Source organism: Procambarus clarkii, chromosome 9, assembly GCF_040958095.1.
Source record: "Procambarus clarkii isolate CNS0578487 chromosome 9, FALCON_Pclarkii_2.0, whole genome shotgun sequence".
In the NCBI taxonomy this organism is placed as follows: Eukaryota; Metazoa; Arthropoda; class Malacostraca; order Decapoda; family Cambaridae; genus Procambarus; species Procambarus clarkii.
In genome coordinates, this window is record NC_091158.1 from 39632790 (window position 1) to 39651238 (window position 18449).

The window sequence follows — 18449 nt, forward strand, 5'->3', positions numbered from 1 at the left end:
CTGGGGAGGAAGAAATTATGAGAGACCCAGAAGAGTCTGGGGTGAGAAAAATTTTGATAAATGGGCAGATAAAAGTAAGTACCCTAAAACTCAGAAGAGTAGGTCGCGTACTTCGTCTGAAAGTGAGGATGGAGGAGCAAAACGAGAAACTGATCATTATCCAGGAAATCAAGAGTCCAGTAAAGCCCCACAGAGTACGAGTAGTACGTCTGGCCCGAGGAACTCCAATACGAGTGGGCAGAGTCAGGGCTACTCTGGTACATATAGAAGAGACTTTTCCCAGGTGAGGTGTTACAATTGTAACGGATTGGGTCACGTGATGCGAGATTGTCGGCAGGGCAAGAGAGTTGTGACCCTGGCCATGTGTGACCCCCGAAGCAAATATATTAATGTGTTCCAAGACAAACCACAGAGAGCGAACTTAGTGAACGAGAGGTATAGACCGTTCATGAGTAAAGGTTGGATCAGTATAGGAGGCCAACCTGAGGTAGAAGTTGGTATCTTAAGAGATACCGGAGCTAATCAGAGTTTGATTACGAGAAGCCTGATTGGGAATGATCGACGGTTAGCTGGCAGTGGGAAGATGAAAGTATATGGGTTATTGTCTGAGGGTGACATGCCCGTTTGTGCTGTCCAGCTAAGGTCGGAATATGTGTCGGCGGAGGTGATGTTGGGAGTTTGCCCCGACATACCTATTCCAGGAGTCCAAGTGATCCTGGGGAATGACTTGTGCGGGACAAAGGTGTTAACAAGAGTCATGACTGAGACTGTGCCAGAGGAGTGCCCAGAAGGCCACGGCACGGGTGGGGCACCTGAGAGTGTGAACCTGACTGACATCCGAGGAGATGAGTCAGGAGACCGCCAAGCCATTGGAAACCCTGTCTCGGTAGGGATGAAGGCAGAGGTGGCCGACAAAGAAGACACTAGAGAAGATGATACAGTGTCGATTCAGCCGGTGGAAGATATCGAAGTAGATATAGCATGGCTGTTTGATGAAGGTCCAGCCCAGAAAAATGAAGTCTCGGTGAGGTCAAAAGTGAAGATGGCCCAGCCGAAGAAGAATATTGTGAAGAGAGTTGACCTGAAGAGAGCCCAGACTGCTGAAATTAAGAGTCGGAAGGCGAATGCAACTGTGCTGAGTAGAAATGAGGAAGGATGTGGACAGACTGAGGACGAGAGTAGAGCGTCAAGTGGTCCACGAGCACAGAGGCATATGGATAGTGGAGTTAAGTTGTTTGAGATGTCAGGAGTCGACATGTTCCACAGAAAACGTGAAGAAAAGATAGCGAAGAAGAGTAATAGCCGAAAAAATGAAAGAAGAAGAGACAGTATGTGTGGGGAGATGCTTACGAGCACTCTAGGAAAGGTAAAGCGACATGTATGGTCGAGTGCTGTTGGATGTAGTATAGTGCCCGAAGAAACTTTTAGGGAACGAAGAAGAGTTAAATGAGAAGAAAGGGAGTTGTACAGAGGTGAGAAGCGTGAGAAGAGGATGATGATGCAAGCATGGAGGAATAGAAGAAAGCCGAGGACTCGATGGAGGTCAAACAGGATGAGGTCTCGGATATATGAGGAGACGAAAGGGAGGATCGTCGGTGAAGATGAGGGAGTGAAGTATGATGACAGGAGGCGGAAGTATAATGGCAGTAGATGGAAGTGTGAAGACGACAGAGGAGGTACAGACAGCAGATGTCTGACTCTGGACGTGAAGAGAGGAAGACGAGGAAACGGAGGGTGGAGACAGTAAGTAGAGTGGACCGATGGAGTGCAGGCGTCCAAGGAGGACAGCCTAGCTAAGAGGTGTCAGAGAGGTCAGATCGTTTATGAGAAGATCATGTTTCTGGCACGTTGTGAGCCAGATGTTGCAAGGTGCAACGAATTAATTGTAGACTCCTAAGGGAGTATATTGGTTCAAGAACGAGACAGTGTGGTGGCGGATGTATTATCCCGAGCTTTGCCACTGGAATAACTCTCAAAATAAGGGGAGGGGAGTGTTATGATCTCAGCCTGCAGGAGAAACGAGTCTCCCTCCTTGAGAGTTATTCGTCAAGCCTGACCTGATTAGAAGGTCTAGCAAATATTGAGGTAATAACCCATATGTAAAATAGTTGCTTGGATATGTACAACAGTTTGAGATTATGGGCAATGAAGGAGAAAACAGATAAATGACTGGCTAGGAGATGTGGACATTTTGCTGGAGGCGTGAGGCTCGCTTCCAGAGGACCTTGACCTCACTTGAGTGCCAGACATCGCAGGGGAAAGCCGCGCTCCGTGAGCTCCCGCCAGAAGGGAACCCCTAGTGATATATCTCGAAGAGAAGAGAAGTGTGTAGACGTGCCAGCTGTGGAACCAAGCTGGGAACGTTGTGGTCTCAAGTCCTGGTCGACGAGCAGAGTCCAATAAGCTGCTCAGAGGCATTTTCGTGGGCTGTGTGGAGCGCCCTGACCAGACGCCGTCACAGGGAAAGCGCCCTCGACCAGTTAATCTGTGGTAAGCACGATATACGCCAGTTCATAGTGATTGCTTGTAGTTGGTCGTGTGCCCAGCGACAGTAGCGATGTTTATTTATAAGTTAGACATGTTTTAATAAGGCAGAAGGCCTGAAATAAGAGAGTGGAGAGGGAGGAACACGGAGCGACGTCCATCCCCTCTGAGCGCTGGCGGGCGACTGAGGGAGCCTGGCTCCTGACGGAGGAAGACCCTCCCAGCGAGTGAGGACCGCCGCCAGGCGAGGTGGAGTATGGACCCGCCCAAAACGGGGGAGTGCACTCTCACTGTATATAGAGGACAGATAGAGGTTGGAGACAAACATATTGTGTGAATATTTTTGTTAATGTGTTAAAGGGGAACATTTTATTGGAGTGTCGATGGGTTGCAGGTTTGTCTTTGGGGAAGAAGTTGCTGAGGACTTCGAAGCCAGCCTGGATGAGGTAAGTGACGAGACTCCAAGGTAGTGAAGCAGAGGACCTCGAGCTGTGAGGAGAACCAGTGAAGAGGAGTGTCACGTGCTTCTGTAGAGGTGGAGAAGCACCATAGTTGCTCGAGGAAACTTCATGGTGTAGCAGCCAAGAGAGCTGTGGAGGAACCTAGCAGAAGGGTGAAGCACCTTAGTTGCTCAAGAAAACTTCATGATAGCAGCCTGGAGGAGCTGCAGAGGATCCTGGTAGTGAAGCCCGGAAGAACCTAAAGATATTAGGGTAGTGAACTTCCAGAGGTGGAAGGGAAGTTCTGGTGGATTATTTGTAGGGAGTTGATAGTGTTTGGTTGTCATTAGTGTGCAAGACGCAGTGCAAGGTGAGTGGTTGTTTGCATTCTTATGCCAAGGAGTTTTTTTATACTGAAGTTCAGAGTTGCAGTCGTAGGCTGGATTACCTACAGATGTATGTGTTCTAGGACTGATAGAGTGATCGATTGATCATTGTTGTGTATCAATGAACATTTATACTGATATATGTTATTGCATTCAAGTGCTGATTTTCTATATATATATTATCTTGCTGATGGTGCAACAGTGTATGTAGACTTGATCAACTTGAGGTGGTTGATAGTATCAGGTGGTGAACCAGGAGATAGGATACCACTTGATAAGCTGATGACAGAGTTCTGATGGTGTTGGAGTGCAACCTGATTGTAATATTATAGAGTATAGGATTCATTATTATCATATGTGTGTATGTATTGTGTATGTGCTTCGTCCAGTAAATGTATCCCAATTTGCTGGTGTTTGCCCTTGTCCTAGTGAGGCTTCCCAGGAGGTAGTAAAGAAGGAGAGAGAGAGAGAGAAAGAACCAAGAACCACTGCTGTGGACAGGGTAGAAGGTAATATTAATAAGTCAAAGGGGGATCGAGGAGATCATATCACCTAAGGAGAGAGTGGGGAGTCACAGCGGCTCGAGTGGGTGTGTGCACGTGACAACGAGGCTAAGTGTTGGAGCCGCATCCCCTAAACGTGTGACGTCGAGCCCCTCTCCAAGAGCCAGAAACGCCTAGTGTGATCTCCTAGTGAAGTAAAAGCACTCTGCCGAGTTGTGGGTTGAGATGTCCGTAGAGAAGGATCAACGACAACAACACCAACAACCCGTCAGGTTAAACAACTGGCTGACCTCCACACAAGCAGAACTAGCAGCATTACATTTAGCAACCAGCACATTAAAAAATATTGGAGGAGGAATAATATTCTGCGATTCAAAGTCTGCTCTTCAAGCAATCGAAAACTTCTCTTGGAAGATCGACAGCAAGAACCTAATACTCCCAATTATAAATGACCTAATTGATGCACAGAGTAAAGGGTCTCGAATCTCCTTTGTATGGATACCTTCACACATAAATATAACCCATCATAATGAGACAGACATTGCAGCCAAATTAGCGTGTAACAAGTTTGAAGTTGAATTAGATCTAGGTATCCCCATCTCTGCTGTCAAAACTGTATTGGTCCAAACATTCAGATCTGATAGGAAAGAACTTACTGACTCCCAACGACCTGAAAGTACTAGTATAAAAGCTATGATTTGTTCAGATCTGAAACCTACATCTATGGACAGCACAAAACGTCCACTAGACTGTGCGACACAGTGGTTGCAAGGATCAGGTTGGTTACCGTTACCTGTGGCAGGTGGCTGCAGGTGACGGGTCTCCCAATCCTGAGCACTCCAGTTGCAAACTCTGTGAGCAGGAACTACGGCATGATCTCCCGCACTACATCACTGAATTCCCAGTTATTAGACCTTTCAGACCAGTTGGCATGAGGTACCTGGAGCTTTGCAATTACTTTATTCACTCTCGTATTCTTGAAGATATCCTCACAGTATACCCAAAATTTGCCAGTGCAGGCTATTAAACACATGGCCCTGTATGACTAACCATCCTGCGAGATGGGGACTTGTATTACCACTGCTACCTTATTCAATCTTGTGTTGTTGATATCCTCAAAATGCATCCGGAGTCTGCCAGTGCAGACCGCCTATCACATGTCTCTGTATGACTAACCATCCTGTGTGATGGGGATTTTATAGCATCACCTAGTTAGCTTTTTTGACACACTGTACTCCACTTCATATAGTCTAGGGTAGCTGCACTAATGCAGATGTACCTCATATCTTAATAAAAAAAAAAAAAAAAAAAAAAAAAAAAAAAACACAGTCTATAATACAGCATAAGAGGCTGGTACATAAGCTGGAGAGACAGGCAGGTGTAGCTGGTAAGGTGCTCCAGTGGATAAGGGAGTATCTAAGGGATGGATACAAGGTATCATCTGGGAGAGGAAATTCTTCAGGAGTCAGAGAAGGAAAAAGACTTGGGGGTTGATATCATGCCAGACCTGTCTCCTTCAGCACATATCAAGAGGATAACATCAGCGGCATATGCCAGGCTGGCCAACATACGAACGGCATTCAGAAACTTGTGTAAAGAATCATTCAGAACTTTGTATACCACATATGTCAGGTCAATCCTGGAGTATGCAGCCCCAGCATGGAGTCCATATCTAGTCAAGGATAAGACTAAACTGGAAAAGGTTCAAAGGTTTGCCACCAGACTAGTACCCGAGCTGAGAGGTATGAGCTACGAGGAGAGACTACGGGAATTAAACCTCACTTCGCTCGAAGACGGAAGAGTAAAGGGGGACATGATCACCACATTCAAGATTCTGAAGGGAATTGATAGGGTAGATAAAGACAGTCTATTTAACACAAGGGGAACACGCATAAGGGGACACAGGTGGAAACTGAGTGCCCAAATGAGCCACAGAGATATTAGAAAGAACATTTTTAGTGTCAGAGTGGTTGACAAATGGAATGCATTAGGAAGTGATGTGGTGGAGGCTGACTCCATACACAGTTTCAAGTGTAGATATGATAGAGCCCAGTAGGCTCAGGAATCTGTACACCTGTTGATTGACGGTTGAGAGGCGGGACCAAAGAGCCAGAGCTCAACCCCCGCAAGCACAACTAGGTGAGTACACACACACACACACTCAGATGCACAAACTCACGCGCTCATAAGATTCAATATAATGAAGAAAAAAGGCAAAAAGTGTCAATCAAGGACACACACAAGCGTGTACAATTTATTTAAATAACCTCCAAGAAAACACACTTAAAATCTAATCTCAAATCAAATTATAGTTGTCAACCAATAAATAGCAGATGACAACGTGATCACAGTACCAGGCCTCAGGAACCGACCCTCGAGATCACAACATTACAACCCAAACCCATTATCAGTATGAAACATTCTTCCTCCTACAGAGACCTACAGACTCAGGGCTCTAATCTACAACGTGGGTCTCTGATTTGACCTGTCCCTAATGAAGACGTATTCGCTGTCCTGACTCAACAAGGATGGGGGGTTGTCAGTGCCCTCGTGATCGTTATCTGAATCGTGGTGTCTTTGGATTAAAAAGAAAACAATGGGTAAAGTCATCATCCTATGGCTGAATAATGTAGTTATGATCGTCGAGTACTAGAACAAAAATTCCACAGTTATTTCATTCTTTGTTGTTTGGAGCTTTGGAAAGGATTCCATGATGCATCCTTTGACGATAATGCCAACCAGTTGTTCAAATTAGAATCAGTAGAAACAATCTAGTAACACAATAACAAAAATTCCGTATAGAGAAATATATAATAATAATACAGATAATAATTTACTGTTATTATTTCTGAGGCTTCCAAGGCCAGGCGAAGGCTGTCCCTCACGCTTCTCACTTCGCAAGGTAAGGTAACTACCAGGAGAAGCCAATCACCTAGTACAACCATACAGAGCCTAGACTCCTCTCTTTGCTGTCTTGCCTTAGAAATTCCTCCATATCTTACTGTAACATCACACAAGAGAAAGCAACATAAGTTGTAGCGAATGTGTTGAAGACCCGAGGACGAGAATGTATAGGTCCCTACAGCCTGAGATTATGTACACGTCTACTTGTAGCTTTACTCTACGAGTGTACTGACCATCAGACCTGGACACTAATCAGGAAGAATGCCCATAGAAAACCGGGCAATCTTAATTCAATGGAAATGAATTATAAAAAAGTTTTTTTGAGACGCTAATTAAACCATTGGTAAAATTTTTAATGAGTAACAAAGAATTTACTTTTTTAAATAATAGAAACACATCAGATAAGACACTACAATTGACCGCAAAATGGAACAAAAGTCTCGATTGTGATGAAGAAACATAGGTAATATTTCTGAATATTGTTGAAACATTTGATAGAACCTCACAACGAAAGAGCAGGTGTGTAAACGTGATCGACTTGGAGTTGATGGAAATCCTCTGGCCTGAGATGAACCCATCTGGTGGCTGTCTGACGCTTCAGTCATATCCTTCTGTTACGCTACAGAGGAAAACATTAATAAACAGCTCGTTAGTTACAATGTTTGGAGTGAAAATTTATGAAAAAGAAACATGTCAAAGCTGCTTTGCAAATTGCTAAGAAACAATCTTGTCTACAGCGGGTCGCACCACACCTGTGTTAATGGGTGTATAACACTGCAGCTAAAGGTGTTAATGGGTGTGTACAACTATAACTCAAGTAGCTAAGGAGTGTAAAAAACTACAACTCAAGGTGCTAATGGTTGTGCAACACTGCAAGTTAAGTACCTGAGGGGAGAATAACACTAAAACCCTTAATCAGATGCAACATAAAGCACTCACCACTAACTTGGGATTTCTGCGCGAAGTCTTAACGTAAGTTGTTAGACAAGTTTTAGGATTGAGTTGCATATTGAAATAGAAGCAAAGTTAATATATGTGACTTACCATTGTACCTACAGACCTTTCGTACAGAAGATATGCGGCAGGCTCTGAGCATTTCAAATAGTTACCCAAAATGGATACTCCAATCTAATTCCTCAACAATTTCCTCCCCAAAGAACAAACTACTATTGAACCACAACTACTGTTTTTGTAAGTCATTTACAAAAAATACTTCTAAATTTTAATCGAATTCTAGCAGTATATGATAACAGAATCTGCTATCCTATGATAATGAATGCAGTATTGTATATGATAAATATCAGTCTGATCCTGATATTGTGACTTTTCATATGTAATTACCGTACTGTAATTTTACGTAGAATGATAGAATTATAAACGTTCATTAATTTGTGTGTTAGGATATGTATTTTATTTGAACCATTTGGTGAGTACCGGATGGTACCTTCCTGTGCGCGAATTGAGTAATGTTGCAGCTCGTACTGCTAGAAATAAGCCCAAATTATGGGATACATTTTGGCAAGAGGCTGGCGACCAAAACATATTGTCACTTCAACAACTCAGAATCCTTAAACGCGCTGAAAAGTTTGAAGCACAGGATGGGCAATTTTATGAGTTGGACATTCTGGAGGCGCCTAGTATGGATCTGAAGGTGTTCTTTACAATATATTTGTTCATATTCATTTTAAATAACCTTGTCAATAATAATATTATAAGTATTAAAAAATACAATAAATTACAAGAGTTTTGAGGAGTTCATACATGTCAATCACGTCCACGGAGGGCTAACACATATTATTTTATCATAGCGACGACGGTGACAAGTTACTCTTGCTCCAGATAGCTTGCTCACCGAGATATAAAAACTGGGTTCTGTCACATGACTAGATAAGTGAACACTGATACACATCCCATCAGTTATCATATTGAGAGTGGAAGTTATTGAAAACATGTCCTGCATAACACATAGGAAATATGTTACTACCAAAGATGCTGCGAAACTGTTTTCTAATGAGGAACACATCGCCAGGATGTGGCGTTATGTATAACAAAATTCCCCACAAATCCAAAAATTCAAGACAAATCCCAAATGGTGTACACGCCACTAATTTGTAATTCCTGTCCACTGTCCACTGTCCTCTGTTGTAGACAGATTTATAGACAATGTTGTGTATCTTGTGAAAGTCAGATTTTATTTATTTGTAATGCAGTACAAGCAGACGTCAGCTTAGACCAGATGTACCTGGTTAGAGTATTCTACAAGTCAATGCCTTGTGTCCCATTCTACAATGGGAGACAATGCATGTCTCCCCTTTACTATTTTACCCCGCCATTACCTTAAAAAAATCCAATAAAATGGAGCAAAGTGGAAGTTCTTACCACCATAAATTCGCAAAGTTATGTAACATATTTTTGCAAAATGTTAGCAGCGAAAATATTTCGTGATCCGTATATGTAGAAAACTTGAAAGTTAATGAATAGATTAAACTATACAGACTCCCTTCATTGCTACATATAAATGTTAGAAAAAAATGCACTCGAGCTTGCAAACGAGCAAGTAAATCCAATTAGTGAAGCAAAAACTAATTTTTATTTGTATTTTTACGCAGATCTTTTCTCAGAACAAAGAACACACTATATGGTCAGGAAATGTAATTTAAATGTTTTTTTGCACGAGACAGGTCACCTGAGCTCTGAATTTATATTCACAGATTCTTTCTTAACCAAACCACACTCTAGAAACTGGAGAGACGACGACGTTTCGGTCCGTCCTGGACCATTATCAAGTCGATTGTGATGAGACGAGGGAGGCGCGGGCATTAAGTAGGCAGGAGAGAGGCGAGGAGATGGAAATCGTAGAGAAAGATAAGAGCAAGGCAAAAGGTACGGAAGGTACGGTGTAAAAAAGGGTGTAATAATAGGAATAAGAAAGGGATCATAAGAGAAAACAAGAGAGAAAAAGTAAGAGAAAAAGGAAGGGTAGGCTTATGTTACATTTGTTAGAAAGTCTAGAACATTTGAGTATGTACTGTGAAAGGGAAGAGTCAACAGCAACAAAGCCAAGACTAAGGTTCATGTTGGGTAGGTTGTGTATCAGAGCCGAGTCAACAAGACGGCGTCTATTTAAAGGCAGTAGAGATTATTTTAGAAGAAAACCAATCAATACGATGATTAGAATCCCTCACATGACAGAAGAGAGGGAGATACCTATACCACAGATTCTTTACTTCACACATTAAATTTGGTAAAATTCAAACCTAATTTAATCTGCAAAGATTTTAACAAATGAATATTAATATGTTCTCCAAATGTTAAAACACACATAATTAACAGTCAACTTTTTTATTCCAAGTAGATGGGCACCTGCTTAGCCGTCTTGGTGAATACGTAATAAACAATCACAATTAATACTGAAAAAAGTGCAGTTTTCACAATTATTTAATCAAAATAAAAAAAGAGGCGATAACTAACCTTCTGTTGGTTATTTAATTCGGGTAATTTAAGGTTAGAAGAATTTACCAAATATTAAACAAATAAGCATAGTCTTTTTTATAGTGACTTACAGTACATTTGCTATGTTTAGGAAACGGTAAACATTTTAGGAACGTGTGATACTTTTATGAATAAATAGAACAAAAAATAAGAAATCAGAATACACCCACAATTACAATTAATCTCATTCTCTCATACCTGGAGGACTCCTGGGCCTACTGAGTTGTAATGGCTGGCCCCTGGCGATAAGGACGTTGGCATTGAATCCTTCGGCAGTTCTTTTCTGTTACGGCCACTTTGGGCCAGTAAACGGGCTCTTGCTGTTATGACCTCTTTCGCTGTATCTAGCCCCAAGTTCTTCAAAGTACGCTTTGAAGAACTGACTGTATCAAGTAGTGGCACAATGAATATACAAGTGGGGGGGGGGGGTTAAAGCAATACACAATTCCCTTCACAAAAAAAATATATATTATATATATATATATATATATATTATATATATATATATTATATATATATCGTACCTAGTAGCCAGAACGCACTTCTCTGCCTACTATGCAAGGCCCGATTTGCCTAATAAGCCAAGTTTTCATGAATTAATTGTTTTTCGACTACCTAACCTACCTAACCTAACCTAACCTAACTTTTTCGGCTACCTAACCAAACCTAACCTATAAAGATAGGTTAGGTTAGGTTAGGTAGGGTTGGTTAGGTTCGGTCATATATCTACGTTAATTTTAACTCTAATAAAAAAAATTGACCTCATATATAATGAAATAGGTAACTTTATCTTTTCATAAGAAAAAAATTTGAGAAAATATATTAATTCAGGAAAACTTGGCTTATTAGGCAAATCGGGCCTTGCATAGTAGGCTCAGAAGTGCGTTCTGGCTACTAGGTACGATATATATATATATATATATATATACATGCACATATACATATACATATATATATACATATATATATATATAGACATTGCAGGTCCACGTTGTCCACTCGTACTGGCAAACACTGGCGACTTAACCTTCTACAAGGGCCAGTCCACCCACACAGTATCACAATGCGCCTACACCCCACCGTCACTCTCCAGCTACTCATTGGCAGAGGGCTTCAGCAACACGTTGACAGGGGTCTCAAACTAACACAGGGGCAGCTAACACCCTGGCAGAAGCCTCTAGCAGACTGCAAGGAGCACTTCACACTTGACACATCACTGTCATAGCGTAATCCCGGGTACTTCGAATTATGCAACACTGCGTTCATCAGCAGCTATCACTCTGCTCTAATCCAACGGCGGCCACTTAGTTCTCTTCACAAGACCAAGCCAAGAGTTCGTGGACTGCCCAAGGTAAACTAGCCCTCCTCAGCTTAATCGCCTCCGTATGTCACCTCTGTGGACATAAAAACGTCATAAGCCAGATGGAAAGTACACTGGGTAACCCTGGGATAACACTCGTCCACCGGAGAATTGACACTGAGACTTGTAGCCACAACCTAGTTGGAGTTGATCTTGATTCGCCACTCACCAGAGGTCATCATCGACCTCACATTCTGGCTGAGGCAGGAAACCGGAACCATTCACCGCTGCTTCGCCACCACCAACAGATGACATTGTCCGAGTTGCACCAAATACCTGGTAGTTGGAGTGCAGATCCATAGATGGCGCTGAAATTACCACTCTATACTCCAGTGACGGTGTCGACAGTGTAACATTCTCAAACAACATCTTAATCATTCATTTATAGTTAGCAGTAAAACTTCATGCAAATTACACTTACATTTAATAATACTGAAGTATTAATATATTATATTAGCTACATTGGGGTATTAGTGAAATTAGTTAAAGTCACTCGGTCATCGCTTGAAACACTCTCTCTCATTACATTAGTAAACGGTGTTGAAAAAATTAATGTCTGCGATGTATCAGTGACATTTGAGGTCAATAATATTCATATTATTTATGTATATGTATAAGAGGTAATAATATGGCCTTTACCCGGGATAGTTTAACATGCATATATTGTTTCATACATATAATTACTAGGTGACACAATCATACCAGTTTACCATGACAAGGGTACCATGACAAGGGTACCATGACAAGGGTACCATGACAAGGGTACCATGACAAGGGTATCATGATAAGGGTACCATGATAAGGGTACCATGACAAGGGTACCATTGTAACACTGTAAAAGTGTTTGGGTTAGTTTATTTAAAATATATATAGAGTACACGAGTCACAGACAAGGATCTGAGAGGCGCCAGTTGTCTGCCTGAGATCTCACACCTCTAACCGTTAATGACCCCAAGTGACCTGAGGTCAGATCATGATAATTTCACCTTGCTTCCGCTAAGCGTATAATTGGAGCCGGGTAGCCTTCAAACATGCCGACGTTTAAGGAGTGGCTTGGTAGTGCCGGAGGCTATCTACTTGTGGGCGGAGTTAGCTACTAGGTTCCCCAATAAATACTCGGAGAACTATCGAGCATGGAGCATTGACAGACAGAACAGCATCAAGAGAAGAGCAGACGAGAGCAGAGACGACGTCCCTATCAGGGAGGCTGTCGGCCGGCAAGGGCGGGAGTCTCTGTCAACTACAGACCCCCCCCCCCCCTCTCTATTCAACTTAGACTCAGTCCTCGGTGAGTGAACATTAAGGTGACTTGGTCGTGTTTTACAAGTGTTGTGTGATGATCAGGGGCAGTCAAGTTGTAGGGTTCTCAGATTCTTGGAGGATGACTCACTTTAAATATTAAACTGGAACATTTTAATTGAATTGCTAAATTATGATACTTCATGTGAAATATAATTATGAATTTATTATTTAAATTGTGTTTAACTTTGTTCCCTAGAGATTTTGAGTTGAGATGAGAAAGCCTCTGTAGTTACTGGTTTCATGGTTTAGAATGAGTACATGATAAAGATGGGACCATACTAATAATGATCTCTTGATAACATCTTTTGAGAATTTTGTGATACAGACAAGTTCCATTCCTTGTCTTGTATGTAATGATCATGAATGGATGGTGGCAGCATTTCGTCTTCTACTATCTACTCTTCTACTTCTATCTACTACTACCTATCTATTCCTCTCCCTCCACCCCTCTCTAAACTCTCACTTTCAGCTAATGACCCTCCTCGCTCCTCCCACCTCTCTGCCTCTCACCCCAAACCCTCACTAATTACTTCACTATTCATTTCTTTCCTCTCGTTTTCCTCTTATACGTTTGTGGCAATGATTCTGTATTCTAGAGTTCTCTCTAGAGTTTCGGGTAACTGATCAAGTGACGGCGCCTTGTAGTCTTAGCACCTAGGTAGTCGAATACCTAGGTTACAAGGTGTTGAACGAGAGAGGTTGCCTTAGGAACTCTGGAGGGTGCTCTAGAATAGTTAGCTAACTGGGGACGGGATAACCTACCAGAGAGAGCTGTTTCCCCCGGCCTCGTTAGTTAACTGGGGGGTGGAATAATGGACAAGATAGAGTTATTTCCCGCACCCCCGTTACAATGTTGGCAGCGGTGTTGAACAATGTTGTAGGTAGTTGGTGTTCTTTTAACATTGTTCAGTCCCACGTGTCTTTTTGCCGCTCAGGCGCTATCAGGGAGATCTTGACAGGTGTTTTACTTTCGCGATTTAGCGAGATTTCAGGTTGGGAGATAGTGATTCTCTGGTGTTGTGTTTAGTGATTTTGTGAGTTTTGTGTAGTTCAGGGAATGTTCACCAGAACTTGCGTGTGTGGTGATTTATGTTAGTAATAAGATTTGGCGATTTGGGAACTTAGCGGTGTTGGTAGTGCAGGTCAGCTGAGTGTGACAGGTGACCTCGCATGTCCCACGGGGACACCCAGCCACCGCTGGTCTCCAGGTCAGTGGGGAGTGGCAGGTGTAGTTCTTAAATAGATTTTAAGTAGTTTTTAGTGGTTCTGCTCAGATTATTGCGATCGACTGTTTTACTCCATTTGAACGCAATAACCCGAGGTGTACTGGTCTTGTACAGCATGCTAGGGGGAGCCTTAGTATGTCAGTAGACTTCACGTTGGGGACGCTCGACGTTAGATAGTCTGGTCACAGGGGTGGCAACAGTTTGGAGTTGTTGACCGGCGGAGAAGCTAGGGAGACACTCTGGGTCACGTAGGTGGCTGTAGGTTAAGGGTGGGAGTAATGGTTAATTATGTACTTAAGATTAGGAACGGTACAGTTAAGTTTAGGCTAGTGTTTTGTCTATTAGTGTTGATTTTTTTTGTGACAAGTTAAAAGTAGTGATGACCTTATTCTCTCTTCTCTAACTTTACTCTGTTACTGTTTTATGTTCCACCAAGTCAGTATCATTCAGTGTTAATTGGATTATTTTAAAAATTTAAGTGTAGTTGTTGCCAGGAGGAGAGCGGTATAATTGGACTGTGTGAACCCTATACAAACTACAGGGTCACATAACATATCTTGGGAGCACGATATTGTCGCCTTTCTGTTCACCCACAGGTGGGAGCCAGAAGAGAGGAGAGACGCACATACAAAAGAGGGAGACGGCTGCTGTGTACCACACTCACGGGCGTTAATCACCACCACCACGACCAGCCCACTACCTGGAGGTCACGGCTCCACCACCATCACCACCCCAGGGGACCCCAAGATGCAGCCCTCTCGGTCAGTCAACATTGGTCTACCCAGTGGACCCCAGGTCGTTCTGCAGACGACCCCAGACGACCCAGTAATGATGGAAGAGGAGCAACAACGACTCCAGTCTGTCCCACCAACATCGGTCTACCCAGGATGGACCCCAGGACGGACAGACCCCCAATGGACCCCAGGTCGCTTGTCTAAGACCCATGGGAGGAGGAAGAGAGAAGAAAGAAGAGAGAAGAAAGAAGAAAGAAGAAAGAAGAGAGAAGAAATAGAGAGAAGAGAGAAGAGAAGATAAGACAAGCTGAGTGAGACATGATACCTAGTGTCCCTTGCTGGTGTCAGCATCATTGCATGGAGCGTAATTGCAAGACAGGATCGTTTGCCTTGACTGGCCGCCCCTCCTGCAAGCAGGTAGCTCTGTTGAGTGATTCTTCCTGTGTCATGCAGACTTGATGTGGCTGTCAGAAGTAGCTCTCTGAAGGAGGCGTGCTGGAGCAACAGGGAGGAAGAAGAGTAGGATGGGATTTCTACTGTTGGCAACTATATGAAGGTCTCGAAACTTGTAGTCCCTATAGCTGTGAAGAACCCCAATATACGTCTCTCATGGTGACTGACGTAGGGCCAATTACAGATCAGCTGGGACAACCGAATTCCACAGTCCTGTGCGCAGTTCAAGTAGTAACGGCTTTCGGGGTGACCAAGGGTTGTTGTGCGTTAACGACGGAGAAGCGACGGAGGCAGTTGTGTTGAAGAAATGTGGTACAGGATTATCTACAAGACCAAGCAGTGACGTCGCCCAGCCAGAGACAATGGACGTCTGTCTACATATTTCATTTTTTTAGAGTAGGATGATGTATATTTGTTTAGCTAGGATGTATTTTTTTTTCGTTAATAAAGTTGTTGCACACAGCTAGCTTGCTTTAGCAGTGTTGCAAAAACTTTATTTCGGGGAGAAGGGGAGATGTAACACTGTAAAAGTGTTTGGGTTAGTTTATTTAAAATATATATAGAGTACACGAGTCACAGACAAGGATCTGAGAGGCGCCAGTTGTCTGCCTGAGATCTCACACCTCTAACCGTTAATGACCCCAAGTGACCTGAGGTCAGATCATGATAATTTCACCTTGCTTCCGCTAAGCGTATAATTGGAGCCGGGTAGCCTTCAAACATGCCGACGTTTAAGGAGTGGCTTGGTAGTGCCGGAGGCTATCTACTTGTGGGCGGAGTTAGCTACTAGGTTCCCCAATAAATACTCGGAGAACTATCGAGCATGGAGCATTGACAGACAGAACAGCATCAAGAGAAGAGCAGACGAGAGCAGAGACGACGTCCCTATCAGGGAGGCTGTCGGCCGGCAAGGGCGGGAGTCTCTGTCAACTACAGACCCCCCCCCCCCCTCTCTATTCAACTTAGACTCAGTCCTCGGTGAGTGAACATTAAGGTGACTTGGTCGTGTTTTACAAGTGTTGTGTGATGATCAGGGGCAGTCAAGTTGTAGGGTTCTCAGATTCTTGGAGGATGACTCACTTTAAATATTAAACTGGAACATTTTAATTGAATTGCTAAATTATGATACTTCATGTGAAATATAATTATGAATTTATTATTTAAATTGTGTTTAACTTTGTTCCCTAGAGATTTTGAGTTGAGATGAGAAAGCCTCTGTAGTTACTGGTTTCATGGTTTAGAATGAGTACATGATAAAGATGGGACCATACTAATAATGATCTCTTGATAACATCTTTTGAGAATTTTGTGATACAGACAAGTTCCATTCCTTGTCTTGTATGTAATGATCATGAATGGATGGTGGCAGCATTTCGTCTTCTACTATCTACTCTTCTACTTCTATCTACTACTACCTATCTATTCCTCTCCCTCCACCCCTCTCTAAACTCTCACTTTCAGCTAATGACCCTCCTCGCTCCTCCCACCTCTCTGCCTCTCACCCCAAACCCTCACTAATTACTTCACTATTCATTTCTTTCCTCTCGTTTTCCTCTTATACGTTTGTGGCAATGATTCTGTATTCTAGAGTTCTCTCTAGAGTTTCGGGTAACTGATCAAGTGACGGCGCCTTGTAGTCTTAGCACCTAGGTAGTCGAATACCTAGGTTACAAGGTGTTGAACGAGAGAGGTTGCCTTAGGAACTCTGGAGGGTGCTCTAGAATAGTTAGCTAACTGGGGACGGGATAACGGACTAGAGAGAGCTGTTTCCCCCGGCCTCGTTAGTTAACTGGGGGGTGGAATAATGGACTAGATAGAGCTATTTCCCCCACCCCCCGTTACACCATGACAAGAGAACCATGACAAGGGTACCATGGCAAGGGTACCATGACCAGGTTCCATGACAAGGGTACCATGATAAGGATACCATGACAAGGGTTCCATGACAAGGGTACCATGACAAGGGTACCATGACAAGGGTACCATGACAAGGGTACCATGACAAGGGTACCATGACAAGAGAACCATGACAAGGGTACCATGGCAAGGGTACCATGACCAGGTTCCATGACAAGGGTACCATGATAAGGATACCATGACAAGGGTACCATGACAAGGGTACCATGACCAGGTTCCATGACAAGGGTACCATGACAAGGGTACCATGACAAGGGTACCATGACAAGAGAACCATGACAAGGGTACCATGACAAGGGAACCATGACAAGGGTACCATGAAAAGAGAACCATAACAAGGGTACCATGACAAGGGTACCATGACCAGGTTCCATGACAAGGGTACCATGATAAGGATACCATGACAAGGGTACCATGACAAGGGAACCATATGAAGGGTACCATGACAAGGGTACCATGACAAGGGTACCATGACAAGGGTACCATGACAAGGGCACCATGACCAAGGTACCATGACAAGAGTACCATGACAAGGGTACCATGACAAGGGTACCATGACAAGGGTACTATGACAAGGCTACTATGATAAGGGTACCATGACAAGGGTACCATGACAAGGGCACCATGTCAAGGGTACCATGACAAGGGTACTATGATAAGGGTACCATGTCAAGGGTACTTGTCGGGTACAATGACAAGGGTACAATGTCAGGGGTATCATGACAAGGGTACCATGTCAAGGGTACCATGTCAAGGGTACCATGACAAGGGTACTTTGATAAGGGTACCATGACAAGGGTACCATGTCAAGGGTACCATGACAAGGGTACTATGACAAGGGAACCATGTCAAGGATACCATGTCAAGGGTACCATGTCAAGGGATCGATGACAAGGGTACTATGACAAGGGTACCATATCAAGAGTACCATGTCAAGGGTAACATGATAAGGGTACCATGACAAGGGTACTATGACTAGGGTACCATGACAAGGGTACCATGACAGGGGTACCATAACAAGAGTACCATGACAAGGGTACCATGACAAGGGTACCATGACAAGGGTACCATGACAAGGGTATCATGAAAAGGGTACAATGACAAGGGTACCAGGACAAGGGTACCATGACAAGGGCACCATGACAAGGGCACCATGACAAGGGTACCATGACAAGGGTACCATGACAAGGGTACCATGACAAGGGCACCATGACAAGGGCACCATGACAAGTGTACCATGACAAGGGT